The 14,215-nt window shown below is 39.0% G+C and overlaps 1 protein-coding gene and 1 pseudogene across 6 annotated transcripts in view; both read right to left on the reverse strand.

The window, feature by feature from the left end:
* Nucleotides 1–14,215, reverse strand: part of Greb1l (growth regulation by estrogen in breast cancer 1 like) — a 213,995-nt gene that overhangs the window by 187,059 nt on the left and 12,721 nt on the right. The window lies entirely within an intron of this gene.
* LOC101576109 lies at nucleotides 8,135–8,600 on the reverse strand (annotated as a pseudogene).

The raw sequence follows: 14,215 nt of genomic DNA on the forward strand, positions 1-14,215 counted from the left end.
AAAAAAAATGTATCACTAATACTCCAGACAATGATGCTTTTCTGGCATGAAACTTCTCTGCTCCCTCATTATTATTATTTTTTGGGGGGAGGAAGGGATTGAACCCTGTACCTCAAGCATGCCAGGCAAGCACTCTACTGCTGAGTAACCTCCACAGCCCTGTATTACTATTGTTATTACTTTTATTACTGTTATCATTTTGCGTGTGGCGCTGGAGATCAAACCCAGGGTCTCACCCCAAGCACGTGGTCTACTGCTAAGCTATATCCCAGCATATTTCGTTTTCAAATCTCACTTTCATGCCATCTCCTTTCTTCGAGTGTTGCCCGTCACCTACACCACCAGAGGTTGTGTCTTCAGCTTCTACAGCATCATGGCTTGGAGAATACACACACCCTGAATCTTGAGTCTGTTTCCTTCTCTCATTTTACTGAACCATGCTGTCCAGTGACAGCCACTGGTTGTCACAAAACACTACTGATAATTAAATTAATAAACATGCAGTTCCTTAGTGACATGAGCCACATTTCAAGTGCGTGGGAATCACAGGTGTGAGAACCTCCTCGGGCCACGTGGAGGGTGTTTCTACACTACAGGATGCTCTACTCCACACTGGGCAGGAACACCTTCATCCCAATGCTAAGCACAGTGAATCTGTAAATGAATGACTATACTAACAAACATAAGGATGTTTTCACATATTCTTTTGATTGAAAGAGGGTTAATTATTCCTTAATATCTGTATCTACAAGAGTAAAATCATGCAAGCTATGTGGTGTGGAGGTCACTGTCTAGCAGGCAGTGAGTAAAGGTAATTTAATCTAGTAAAGCTTCCTACAAAAGTCAAAGATGGGCTCGTGTTTTTTTTTTTTTTTTTTGGTACGGGGGATGGAACTCAGGACCTGGCATTTGCCAGGAGCTTATTCTGCTAAGCTATCTCCCCGCCCCTCCTTTCCTTCTGATGACTCACAGTCTCTGTTCTGCCAGATCACCAAGATTTTGGGTTAAGAGGTATCACTTCACTGAGCAAAAGGTTCACCCTAGTTAGCAGTTTGGTTGCGTTTCATGCTTGCTTGGTCTCACCAAGTCTTCTTGCCCCTCCATCGTGGAGCCAACGCAAATCTCTCTCATGTGAGGGCTTGAAAATCAGTGCTGTGACGTTTCTAACAGACTCAGACCCTGCCAGCAGCACAGCCACCAGCAAACAGCATTCCTAAGGCCGCAGGAGAGCCGCACAAGCCCTCCTCCTGGTGTTACACTTTCTGGTGAGTGACTTCCCTATCCCCTTTGTGTTTCTCCCCCACCCTGAAGAAAGACTGGTGAGATATCCAATAATTCAACTGCACCCATTTTGCGATGCCATCCATGGTTAAGCCTTCCTTCCCCAGTCTCTTAGAATCATTCAACATAAGTCCAAATCCTACCCAAAAAATCACAAAAACTTTATCTTGCTGAGATGCCATGGCTTCCCTGCTGGCTCTTTCTCTTTCCCTGGCTTCATCTAGTTAATAAGCCACATGATGACAACAGGAACATTGCCGATATCTTCCCCCATCACAAAATTTAGGGCCTATCTTGTAATAGCATCCACTCAACCCACCAAAATTTTCCATAGCAGAAAGTCACAGAATGTTTTCTATTCATCTGACTTTTGTGGTTTTTGTACTTTTACCATAAAACTCCCCTGGAAAATTTAACTTTGTAAACTATGCTTCATAATTCAGCCTTAAAAAGGAATAAAGTACTGATCTATGCTTCCACATGGATAAATAAAAGAAGAGACATCGGAAAAGCTAGGTATGGCATAATTGGATTCATATAAAAGGTGAAGAACAGGCAAATCTATAGAGGCAGAAGACAGGACAGCTTGCCAAGAACTAGAGAAAGGACTAAAGAAAGGTTCTAAGGACTAGAGAGAGACTGCTAATGGGTACAAGGTGCCTTACTGGTTGTACAATCTTGTGAAATGCACTAAAAACTACTAAACTACCAAAAAGATGAGTTTATGGTTTATGGTATATGAATTATTTCTGAATTTATAAATTGAACTTCATTTCTGCTTTTCTGTACAGTTTTCTGCACAAGAACCAGAGCCAGCACAAGCCTCCCCAGAAAGCATCAGAAGCTCTGAGGAAGAACAGTCTCTGCCTACTGGCCAGCAACGTCTAACCAGGCTTCTCGAGTAAATCCTTCCACCATCTTCATGCATATGCCCTCCTAAGTTGCTTCTTTCTCATTCTCTTGCTTTTACCTCCTTCTCTAAAGCCCAGCAGTTTTGTGTTTTTGCAGTTTTACCACAAAACTTCCCTAGCAAATCTGACTCTTTGAGTGTGGTTCCATAGTTAAAATCAGTATGCAAACAGTTTCTCTGCTCCATGTGTTTCCGCCTTGGCAAATGCACCTCCAACACGGTGTTGAGTTAGAAGACCTAAAGGGGGTGCTCCAGATCTATTTTATCTATTTTATATAAAACATGAGCGAGCCTGCTTGAAAAATAAGGGCTAAAATCTTGCCTCACAGTAGCATCAGAGCTCACTGAAACCCTCATTCACTTTATTTTGGCTACATCTGGAAGGAAATTAAGATGATCCATTTGGAAGCTGACTGAAGAAGCAGGACAGCAAACTAGGTGTTCCTGCTATTGTGTTTTCTATGGAAAAACGCCAAGGCCAAAGTGCCTCCATCTTTTTTACGGCTTCCTAGAAGCCAGGTAGCAGCACAGCAGTTTTCAGCAAATCACAAAGCCAGAGCACTAGTAAGCCAGTGTACGCCAAACAGCGCCATCCGTTTCAGTCCTCCTAGTCAGGGAGCTATGGGTTTGGGAAAAAAAAAAAAAAGAAAAGAAAAGGAAAGGAAAAACTCTCTCAGGGTCCTTGGCACATGTTCCTCAAATGATGCCCCGTCAGCATCATTAACAACAGATTCTTCATGTCTATAGCTCTGGAGGCAATTAGTAGCAACCAGGAATGCAGCTTCTTGCTATGGCGATGGGCTACCACCATCCAATGTCACCTATGAGTAAATACACAATGCTGACTTAACCAGATTGTCACTGTATACTTTCGCCATACAAATAGCATGGATTTTCCCCCTTCCTATACTAACTCAAGGGCAAAACAGAGTGCAAAGTAAACTCGAATCAACCAATGTCAAATAATTATTTAACCAATATCAGTAAAATAATAATTTATATTCTATTTAAATGGACACGTAGGGGGCTGGGGAGATGGCTCAGTGGAATAAGCGCTTCCCTGGCAAGCACAAGGCCCTGAGTTCAATCCTTGGTTCCGGGAAAAAAAAACAAAAAAGCCAAAAACCACTAAATGGACACATATATCAAGTACAAGGCCAAAAAGTATATTTTACTTAAGTCTGAAGTTCTTCTCTGGTAATAATAATAATGATCATTATTATTACTATTATAAATTTCTTATATTGGGAATTGAAACCAAGATTGCTACCCACCCCTCTTCTTGATTTTATTTGGAGACAGGGTCTCACTAAGTTGCCCCAGCTGGCCTTGAATGTGCAGTCCTGCCGCAGCGTCCAGAGTATCTAGGACTCCAGGCATGTGCACCACACCCAGATCTCTGTTGAATCTTTACAGAGCAAAAGAATGGTGTTTGTGAGTGGTTTCCTTTCAGTCAGCCCCTTGAATGCACAGTCACCGTGGCTCAGGCTCTCACCAAAGTGTGATGAACAATCCCCCCCTTTGTCCTCAGCCACTGGGGGAGTGAGAAAGAAAGGAAAAAAGGCTTGGTGGCCTTCCACTTTCCATGCCGCCTGCTTCAATTTCCTGCCTTCCTGCAATATTATAACTTGCTCCAAAGCCTCAAGATTCATCTAAAAGCTGAATTGCACAAAAGTTCGCAGGCCTACGTGAAAGAGAAATTTTTAGCTCAGCTCTCAAAAACCTAGATGTATGCTTAGAGACTAATACAAACTACAATATTTAATTAACATAAAATATTGTCTTCTCATTTTTATTTACTGCTGGGAAGGAAGAAATAGACCTTTAGCATTTCTCACAGCTGGATTCAGCCCCATTCACTGATACTCTTTGCTGAGGCGGGCTCGGAGGAATAATGCTGGACCCCAAAGCAGCAACGAGGCTGCAGTCACGCATCAGCACGAATGTATTCTCGGGAGAAGGGAGGCGCCCGCAGAGCACACTCCACACAGCCACCCATTTCCTCGACAGGCAGGAGACACCACAGTTTTTTACTGTTGCTAGATGGTCTCCTTGTTCATCTGGGAAAAAAAAGTTTTCTAGATTATTTTTATCCAACACAACCCCAAATGCCGCCCAAAACAAAGAAAGGGGAAAGCCTAAGCTGAGGCATAGATGTAGGTTGATGTTAATACCCTTTGCCTGTTGTCACAGGGCTGCTGAAACCACTTGTGGCTCTTCCTCCCCTTCCCTAGAACAGCAATGCTGCTCCAACAGAAAGATGGAAACTGAACTCTCAGGCTTGGTACAGAGCTATACTCAAGGGCAGCTTTCTTTTATGGAATGTTGTATAGGAGCAAGTGATAAGATACCCAGCTGCTATAAGAAACAAAAATACTAGATTTGTGTTTTAAAATTCATTTCTAGGGTTTGGGAGACAGCTCAGCTGCCTAAGTGCTGGCCTGGCAAATGCAAGGTCCCAAGTTGGATCCCTGGTACCACATGCTGTGCCGGCCCCAGAACCCTCCCCTGTAATCCCAGCACTGGGAGGCTGAGACAGGAGGATCACTACAAGTCTGAGCTGTGTAGCAAGACCCTGTATTTAAAAAAAAAAAATTCTATTAAGAGTTTTTTAAATTGCCAGCCACGTTGGCTCACGCCTGTAATCCCCAGCACTCTAGAGGCTGAGGCAGGAGTATCACCCTGAGTTCAACACCAGCCTGGGTCACAGAACAGGACCCTGTCTCTAAAAAACAAGAAAGAAAAAATATTAAAATAATTTTAGGCTAAAGATGTAACTAAGCAATAGAGCATCAGCCTAGCATGCGTGAGGCTCTGAGATCTCCAAATCTACAAATTAAACAACAAAAAATAATTTCAATAAAACATATGCATTGAATATGAAGGTATGATAATACCAACAGCAAAATTTAGGCCATTCATTATGACTACACATTGAACACCAGCAATAAGCTACCACACGTGACAGGCTTAAGGTTAGCACCAAATAAGGCTGGTAAATATTTCTGACACTGCTAAACAGCCTTAGGCTTGACCAGGTATTTATTATTTTTTGTCAGATGAAGGAGACTTACTTCTTGAAAGTCTCACTTCTCTCACTATAATCAACCTTACATACGAAAAATATTTGCAAGGGTGCCATTTCCATTCTATGACGCGTTCCTCCGTCCTACTCAAACCCATTTGCCTTGCAGAATGAAGAGTAGCTAAGTTTCCGGGCTGGCCTCACTTCTAGACGCGAGCATCTTCTGTGACTCACTAAGTTCTCATTTTAGTCAGACCAATATCCAAATTCAAGACGCGCATGAGCTTTTGATTAGGACTGACAACAACAAAGCAGTGCTACTCTAAGTATGGCCAGATTCTGACCAGGCAAGGATAAAACAGCAATTTGACAAGAGCAATTTTATGTCCTTTGAATTTAATATCAAAAATTAAGAGTCAGGCCTGATGGCCCACACCTGCAATCCCAGCACTTGAGGGACTAAGGCAGGAAGACTGTGAGTTTGAGGCCAGCCTGGGCTACACAGTAGCAGTGAGCGCAAGGTCAGCCTGCAGTACATTTGAGATCTTGTTTCAAGAAAAAAACACAAAAAACAAAGCTAAGAGCTGTATTTTATATATCCTTTTATGTTTCATTTTTTCTGATTAGTTATATTTATGTGTTTTGCAAAATTGTTTTTCTACCCTAATTGAAAAGATAAACTGGTCTTTATCACAAACAATTTAAGAAGCACTACACTAACATACTGCCTCGCTTGATTAAATGTTGCCTTCCTGAATTTGGTACGGTGGCACACACCTGTACTCCTAGCACTCTGGAAAGCTGAGAGAGGAAGATTATGAATTCAAGCCCAGAGTGGGCATCTTAGCGACCTAACAAGACCTATTTATTTAAAAAGAATAAATAAAAAGTTCTAGGGATGTAGGTCAGTGTAAGGGCCCTGGGTTCGATCCCTATTTCCACAAAACAGGCAAACAAAAAAACGTTGTCTTTCTTGCTTCCTAGACCTCGGAAGTTTCGAGTCTGAAGAAGTGTCTCTTTCACATGTAGTTTAGGACATATCTGAGGGGCACTAAGCAGAGAAGACCTTAACAGCGAGGAGGATTTCAGGAAGAACGAAATGATCATGCAATTGGTTACACATAGGCACAGATTCATTAGTTTATTGGCCATTACTTTCCTCTCAAAATCTACAGCTATTGTGCCCCAAACCACTGTTTCACTTATGAATATCATAAACTACTAAGGAAGTCTAGGCCTTTGCCGCTGGATTATATTTTGTGACTGTTAATTCAAAAACTAAAGATTACCAAAAAAAAAAAAAAAAAAAAAAAAAAATTTCCAATGTAGGGCAAAAGAAGTACATTAAAAGAAACTGCAGTTTATAGTCCTGGTGTGAACAAAGTTCTTTTGAAGATACTTGCATCCACTTCACTTCTTTAGGCTGAGAAGGTGCCGAGGCCCAGAACTATGTCCAGGAGTGTAGATGACTAACAGGACAGAACAGGGGACTATCACCCAGGTTCTCAGACGTTCAAGAAAGGGGCCTTTATTGAGGTGCAGATTTAGCTGAGTAGCAAAAGGAACGGACTCTCCCTACAGGGCAGAGGAAGTGTAGAAATTCTGTTCACAATAAAATAAACCTAGAATATTTTGCTGAGTTAACATACCTATAATATTCAAATAACGGAACTTAAAAAAAGGGGATACAGATGAATGTCCATTTTGTATCTGTGTATTCAAAGTGGTTAGGATAGATATATAGTTACATTCTCTTAATGAATAGAGGGATTTGTTTTAATGGTGTTTGTAAATAGGATATCATGTCCACATCTTGTACAGCAATTAACCACTAGGAAGAATGTATGCAATGTGTTAATTATTGAAACTGTCCTACCAATTTGGCTTGAAACTGTCTCACTGCTATTTGTTTCTCAATAAAATTATGGAAAAAATAAAAATAAAAAATAAAATAAAATAAACCTATGTGAAACCCCTGAGGATCTGCTTCCTTCTGTTAGCCAGATGCGAGTCCCGAGGACACTAGCCAAGAAAAACTGCCGAGCCACAAAATAAAACTTTCTAAGGACTTAAAAATATATATTCCAACCATTTTTGCTTCACTCTCTATTCCTTTGGAGCTTAAAAATTATATTTTTCCAATTAAGGTTTTCTTTCTTTTTTTTTTTTAACAATTTATAACCAAAACTTTAATCTCAAAGAGTCTCACAAAACATATTACAAATAACAGCATGAAAAAAATCTTGCACAATAACACAAAAGTTCAGCTCTGCAGTGTACTCTGAAACTGGCAAGACATTGGTTTTTGATATCTCAGGTTTCCAAATAAAGATACAAACAGCTATGTCCTCATGCGCAGCATCACAGAAGGAAGGAACGCTTGTGACCTAGCGGAGGTGAACTCTTGAAATTTACCCGATTCTATACCAACCAGGAAACCTCTGCCCAAGGTAAAGACTGGCTCCATTTTTAAAGCCACGCTCACCTAGTTCTGCGTGTGGCCTTTCTCTGTACCCGGTGGCACATCTGTACACTATTATCACAGCTATAAAACAGGTCTTGCTCAATTTTTGCCAGTTTTGTTTCTGTAACATTAGAACATCACACTTTAGGCAGAGTCTAGAGATTTATTTTCCTTCTGTGCCAGACTAAAGTTCAATGCAAATTTAGTTTTGCTTAAGGGAACATTGTAAAGTAACAATTCTTGGTATTATATGCCTTGTACCGTCCATCTCAAACCAGAGAGAATTACATTGTTGTGACTGTTGTGTCATTGTTCCAAGACACAAAGGTGAACAGCTAAAACACCCTAAAAACGCATCAAGCTTATGAAGTCTCCAACAACACTTGGATTTCCTGTACACACTCCCGTCAGTGAAGTAAATTCCTGTACACCACTCCTCCTGAAAACCGATCTTCTATTTCCTTTCATTTGCCCTAGATCAGCTGCGAGACCCAGAGAAGGTTCGGGACGGCTGTGATTCTCTCTCGAGACAGTAATCTCTCTCTTCTACTCTAGAAAGAGACCTGCTGTGGCTGCAAGAGAAACTTCACCTTCGTGGAGACCTGCCAGGAGGTGGGGGACTGCTCCTACGATAATCGTCTCGAGGATGACGACTCCAAGAAGGAGGAGGGCCACGATTTCGGCTTCTCTTTTCTCCCTTGGATGGTTCCACTCTGACACAGCAGCCACTCTAGCTCTTGGACAGCAGCCGCTGCATCACAGAGATCCTCAAATTCAATGCAAGTAAAGCCAGGAGGGTTTCTAGCAACCCCTACACTCTGCAATGGTCCATAATAGCCAAAAGCCCGGCCCAGCTCAGTCTTGTTGCCAAGATTCCCCACGTAAACCTCACAGTCCAGTGGGCAGGAATCAAGATGCATCTCGAGATCTGGGGTTAGAAATGCGGAGGCGCAAAACCCCACGCTCCCAGTGGATCTTCTCGCTCAGCTCCAACTCAGCTCCTCTACACACACTCAGTTACCCGGCGTCCACGCAATGGCCCAATTAAGGTTTTCTTAATAAAAAGCACTGGCTGCTATATATTTCAAATATTTCTTATTTTTTCTTTTTTTTCTTATTTTATCTTTACAATATCCTTGTGACATAGGCACAATTATTAACCCCATTTTACATATAATAAAGCTGGGACAGAGAAAAACACACACAAACTCTAACATTTTTGTGAACAGATTTTCTCCTTTTGTTTCAGGACCAACGCCAATGATGACCCTGTCTTTTGGGATAAAAACATGAAAGGTGATCATAAGGTATTATTTTGATCCCCAAACCTACTGTGAAACACCGGTCCCGAGATCCACAAATTCAGTACAATTTCTATCAAAATATCAGCAAAAGGCAACATACTTATTCTAAAACTCATATTGAAATGCAAGTGACCTAAGATAGTCACAGCAATCTTCAAAAAGAACCAAGTTGGGGCTGGGGATATAGTTCAATGACAGCAGACTTACTTAGCATGTGTAAGACCCTTTTTGCAATCCCTAGTACTGAAAGAAAAATAAAGAACAAAGTTGGAGAACTCACACTTCCACCTTTAAAATTTAACCCAAAACTACAGCCATCAAGATTATGCTGCTGGCTTAAGAACAGACATATGGATCAATGGAATTAAATTACGAGTTGAAGAAAACTTATCTTTATGGTCAACTAATTTCTGATAAAGGCACTAAGATAACACAATTGCTAAAGAAGAGTCTTTTCAACAAATGGTGCTAAAGCAACTAGATACCCAAATGTAAGGAAGGAAGTTAGATACTTCTATGTAAAGATTAACTCAAAATGGACCATAGACTTAAATGTGAGTTGAAACTATACAACTTTTAGAAGAAAATGAAGATATAAAACTCTACGGTCTTGGGTTAAGCAATTTTTAAAAGTAGGATCCTAAAACATAACATAAATTGGACATCATCAAACTTAAGCACTTCTGTGCTACAAAGAAAATAAACGAACAACAAAGAGAATGTGAAAAGTTTGTAAATCACATACCTGATAAAGATCTTATATCCAGAATACATAAATAATTCTTAAAGCTCAATAATACAGACAAATGATGCAATCAAAAAAGCTGCAAAGGATTGCACAGATATTGCTCTTAAAATTCTTTTTTTTTATTTATTTGAGAGAGAGAGAGAGAGAGAGAGAGAGAGAGAGAGAGAGAGGTGTGTGTGGCCAGCTCAGCCCACCAGGGGGCGGGGCTGGCTGGCATGTGGTGCTGGGGGATTGAACCACGGTCCCTGATGCTTTGCTAAGCTTGTTCTAAGTAGGTGCTTTAGACCACTGAGCCATCTCTCCAGCCCACAGATATTGCTCTTAAAAAAGATACAAATGGCCAATGAACAAATGAAAAAACACTATTATTAGCCATTAGGAAAATGCAAATCCAACCCACCCTGAGGCACTACTTCAAGTCCACTGCATGGCTAAAATAAAGGATAGTAAGTAGCAAGTGTTATTGAGAATATGGAGAAGCATAGCCCTCTGGATTGCCAGTGGCAATACAGGATGATGGAGCTACTGCTAGAGACGTTGGGTGCTTCCTTACCACGTCAGATACAGAGCTGCAATGAGGCCCAACGAATCCACCCTTGGAACCACCCAAGAAAAATGAAAACATACAATCATGCAAAAATATATATACGAATGTTTTTTTTTCAAAGTTTTATTGATAAACAGATAGCAATGAGAAAGTTTCAAATCAAATCGGAAGTACAGTTTCAACAAATATTACACTGCATATATTCTTCTTAGTGGTTAATTGCTGTACAAGATGTGGACTTGTGATCCTATTTACAAACACCATTAGAACAAATCATTCTATTCATTAAGAGAATGCAACTATATATCTATCCCAACCACTTTGAATACACAGATACAAAATGGACATTCATAGGCATATCCCATTTTTTCTAAGTTCCGTTATTGAATATTATAGGTGAAAAATGTATACACGAATGTTTGCAGCAGCACTATTATTTTATTAACTAAAAAGGTGAGAACAACTCAAATGTCTATTGACTAACAAATGGATAAACAATATGTGGTAATATAAACAATCAAGTGGTACTTGGCAACAAAAAGAAATAAAGCATCACTATATACCGCAACATGCGTGAACTGTGACCATTTCATGCTGAAAGAAGCCAGTCACAAAGCCCATGTCTGGTGTCCATGTGTATGAAATATCTAAGAAAGGCCTATGTATAGTGCTTTCCTTTAACTTCTTTTATTAGTATGTATTTGTCATATGTATTGATCTCATTTACCATAGGAATTCGTACCTATACATAGTATATCTTAATTTTCCCTTTTTCCTATTCCCTTCTCCTCCCTTCAGTCTTTCTCTCCCTAATGAGCTAAGTTTAATATCCACACTGTTGTTACAAACTACTTTTAGACCTTAGTGTTGAGGTTCCACGTGCCTTGCCCTCGCCACCTTGTAGAGCCCTTACCCGGATCCAGTAGCGCCTAATACAGACTTCAAGTGGCTGGTTCTTTCAAAACAAAACCTTAAGACTTTAACGCCCATGATCTTAATACCTCGCTGGTATAAAAGTTGAGGTGTATTTTCTAGATGCTGAAACCTCTAGTGCTCCAAAAAGCCTAATCACTTGACCAAGCAGTGCTCCATTGCCACTTCCTAAATGTTCTTACTTTTTTAGTCTTAAAAATGCCTTCTCAGCATGTCTCTAGTCAAGCATACCTGCAAGGTGATGCTAAGAAAGCTCAAAACAGACAGTTATTTAGCGTGAACAAACACTAGGCATCTGACCTAACCTAGAGCGGACACTACTTTCCCCTAAAATGGGTAACGCTCTACTTGGAAATTTAAGTAAGTAAAAAATATTGGAAAGAGACTATTCAGCCAGAGAATACAATATTTAGATTTTCTTTTTATTGAGAGTTTGCTTAACATCATTTTTCAAATCAGTACATCTGATAAAAATACATTCAGTAAATCATGAGAAGCCGCAATGCAGGACAATATAAAAGGTAATGGCAGCTGATAGACAGGTTTCGCATATGTGGAATTTTATGAAGTATTCTAAAAGGGGATTATATAAGTCAATTGTTTTTCTCTATAGATTCTTATGTTTAAGTTCAAGAACAAAGAGGCTTGCTAGAAATTTATCCTAAGTAGATAATCAAAGAATTTCCTAGGGTAAGTGTTATGATATATTAACTCATTATTTTTTAACTCATTTTTAATGGTAGAAATTTTTAAACAACTAAATGTTCAAACATAAAGAAATGGGTAACTAATGTACAACACATGTACTTTAGGCAGTATTATGTCCCTTCCACAATAATTACGTAGTATGTAGAAAAGTGACTAGGATATTATTTCATAATCATAATGCTGAATTGTGTACAATAATGATAACTATGCATTGATATGTAAGAATATGCATATGAATGGAAAACATATTGTGAAGTCAAATTTCATGTGCTTTTTGCAAGGTGAGGAAGCTGGAGGAACTATCATGTGACAAACATTAATTATAATTTTTACTTTAGGGGTCTAAATTTGTTGATGTGAAAAGTGCTGATAATGAATTTTTTTAAACTTACGCTATATATGGTAAACTGACTGTTCTTTGGAGAAAATTTTTAAACAATTTTATTAACTTATAATTTATATACCATAAAACTTATCCATTGTTGGTGGTTCCTTACAAGATCTTTCTCTCTATAACCTAATTAGCTTAAGGAGAAAGACAACATACGGACTACACATTTCTCAGCAAAATGGCCCATAGGTGGCCAGACTCACCAGGGAATCAGAGCTTCTTAGCAGCTTTATTGCAACACTAGACTTCGATAAGAACAGACAACCAAGATTTCCGAACAACTGAGAACTACCTTAGACACAGAAATAGAAACTAGAATATGCAAATGAAAGCAACTTGGAGAAAACAGACTTTCTACAGAGGGAAAAGTGTTTACATGTGTACAACAGCTTTCTTCCTAAATGCCACAACTAGAAGCAATCAGGCTATTCTTCAATAGGTGACTGGACAAACTGGCACACCCATACAATGGAATATTAGTCAGTGATTTAAAAAAAAACAAACTAATCAAGCCACATAAAGATGTGGTGGGACCTTAAATGGACACTGCTAAATCAAAGATGCCAAGCAGACGTGACTCCAATTATAGTGGTGTTGCTGTCAAGGGGCTATGTTCTGAGAAGGGTGCCACTGGGCAATTTCATTATGGTGTGAATATCCCAGAGACAGCTATGTCACTGCTAGGCAATATAATCCTTTGAAACACTCTTCTATATGCAATCTGTCACTAAAGAAAACATTAAAGAAAATATTATGCAGTGCATGACTGTATATGACATTCTTGAAAAGGTAAAACTAGAAAGACTGAAAAGATCTATGCTTACCTAAGATTTAGAGGAGGGAGGAAGACTGAATTCGTGCAGCACAGGGAATTTTTAGGGCAGTGAAACAATTTCATATGTTATAGTAGATAGAAGACCTTATATGTTTGTCAAAACCCATAGCCTATGTAACAAAAAAGGTGAATCCTAACATAAACTATGTGCTTTAATTAATAATGATGTGTCAGTATTCATTCATCAACTGTAACAAGTGTATAACACTAATGGAAGATTTTAATAATGAGTGAAACTGCAGAGGAGGCCCCAAAAGGGGACACAAGAAATCTCGCTAACTTTCTGCTATGTTTTTCTGTAAATCTAAAACTGCTCTGAATATAGATTATTAACTAAAACAACATAAGGCAAAAGATCAATACAGTACTCTTTTTATTTACAAAACTTGCTAAATTAACAGTGACAGTGATAATCTTACATTCCAAGAAAAATCATAATTTGAAAGGAGTCTTTGGGTAATCATTAAACTATTATGTAAAAAAGTATAACTTTCAGTTGAATAAGTTTATTTTTGGAAATCAGGTATAAGATGTGGTAGAAAAGGCATTGTAAGTAATGAGTAAAAATTGGATCTCATTTAAATTATCTAATGGTTAAATAAATTATATCATTAGATGGAAGTAAGCTGCTATAAAATTATAATATACAAATGCATAACTTAGTAACGTCACAGAAAAATATCCATGAGAATATTAATTTTAAAAGAAAACAAAATTATATATACTATTATAAGTATGGAAAATATATTTCTTCAAGTGTGTAGGGCTATAGATTTTTTTTCTCTATTTCTCAAACTTTCTATTATGTTATGATCTCTTCAGATAGGTTAGGAACTAAAAATGATGAATCAAACCGAATTTTTAAATTATTTTAAATTACTGGATTTGGTGATTTCTTCCAAGATTTTTTTTTCTATATTTTTTTAGGGAAGGGTCTACAGGGTGTTCAGGGTCTCACTACTAGATCAGACTCGTAGTGATCTGCCTGTTTACAGCCTCCCAAGTGCTGGGATTACAGGCACCTGCCACCATGCCCAGTCTCATTCCCTGTCTCAGTGCACCCCGGGGG

This window comes from Octodon degus, unplaced genomic scaffold (assembly GCF_000260255.1).
Source record: "Octodon degus isolate 3935 unplaced genomic scaffold, OctDeg1.0 scaffold00075, whole genome shotgun sequence".
Classification (NCBI taxonomy): Eukaryota; Metazoa; Chordata; class Mammalia; order Rodentia; family Octodontidae; genus Octodon; species Octodon degus.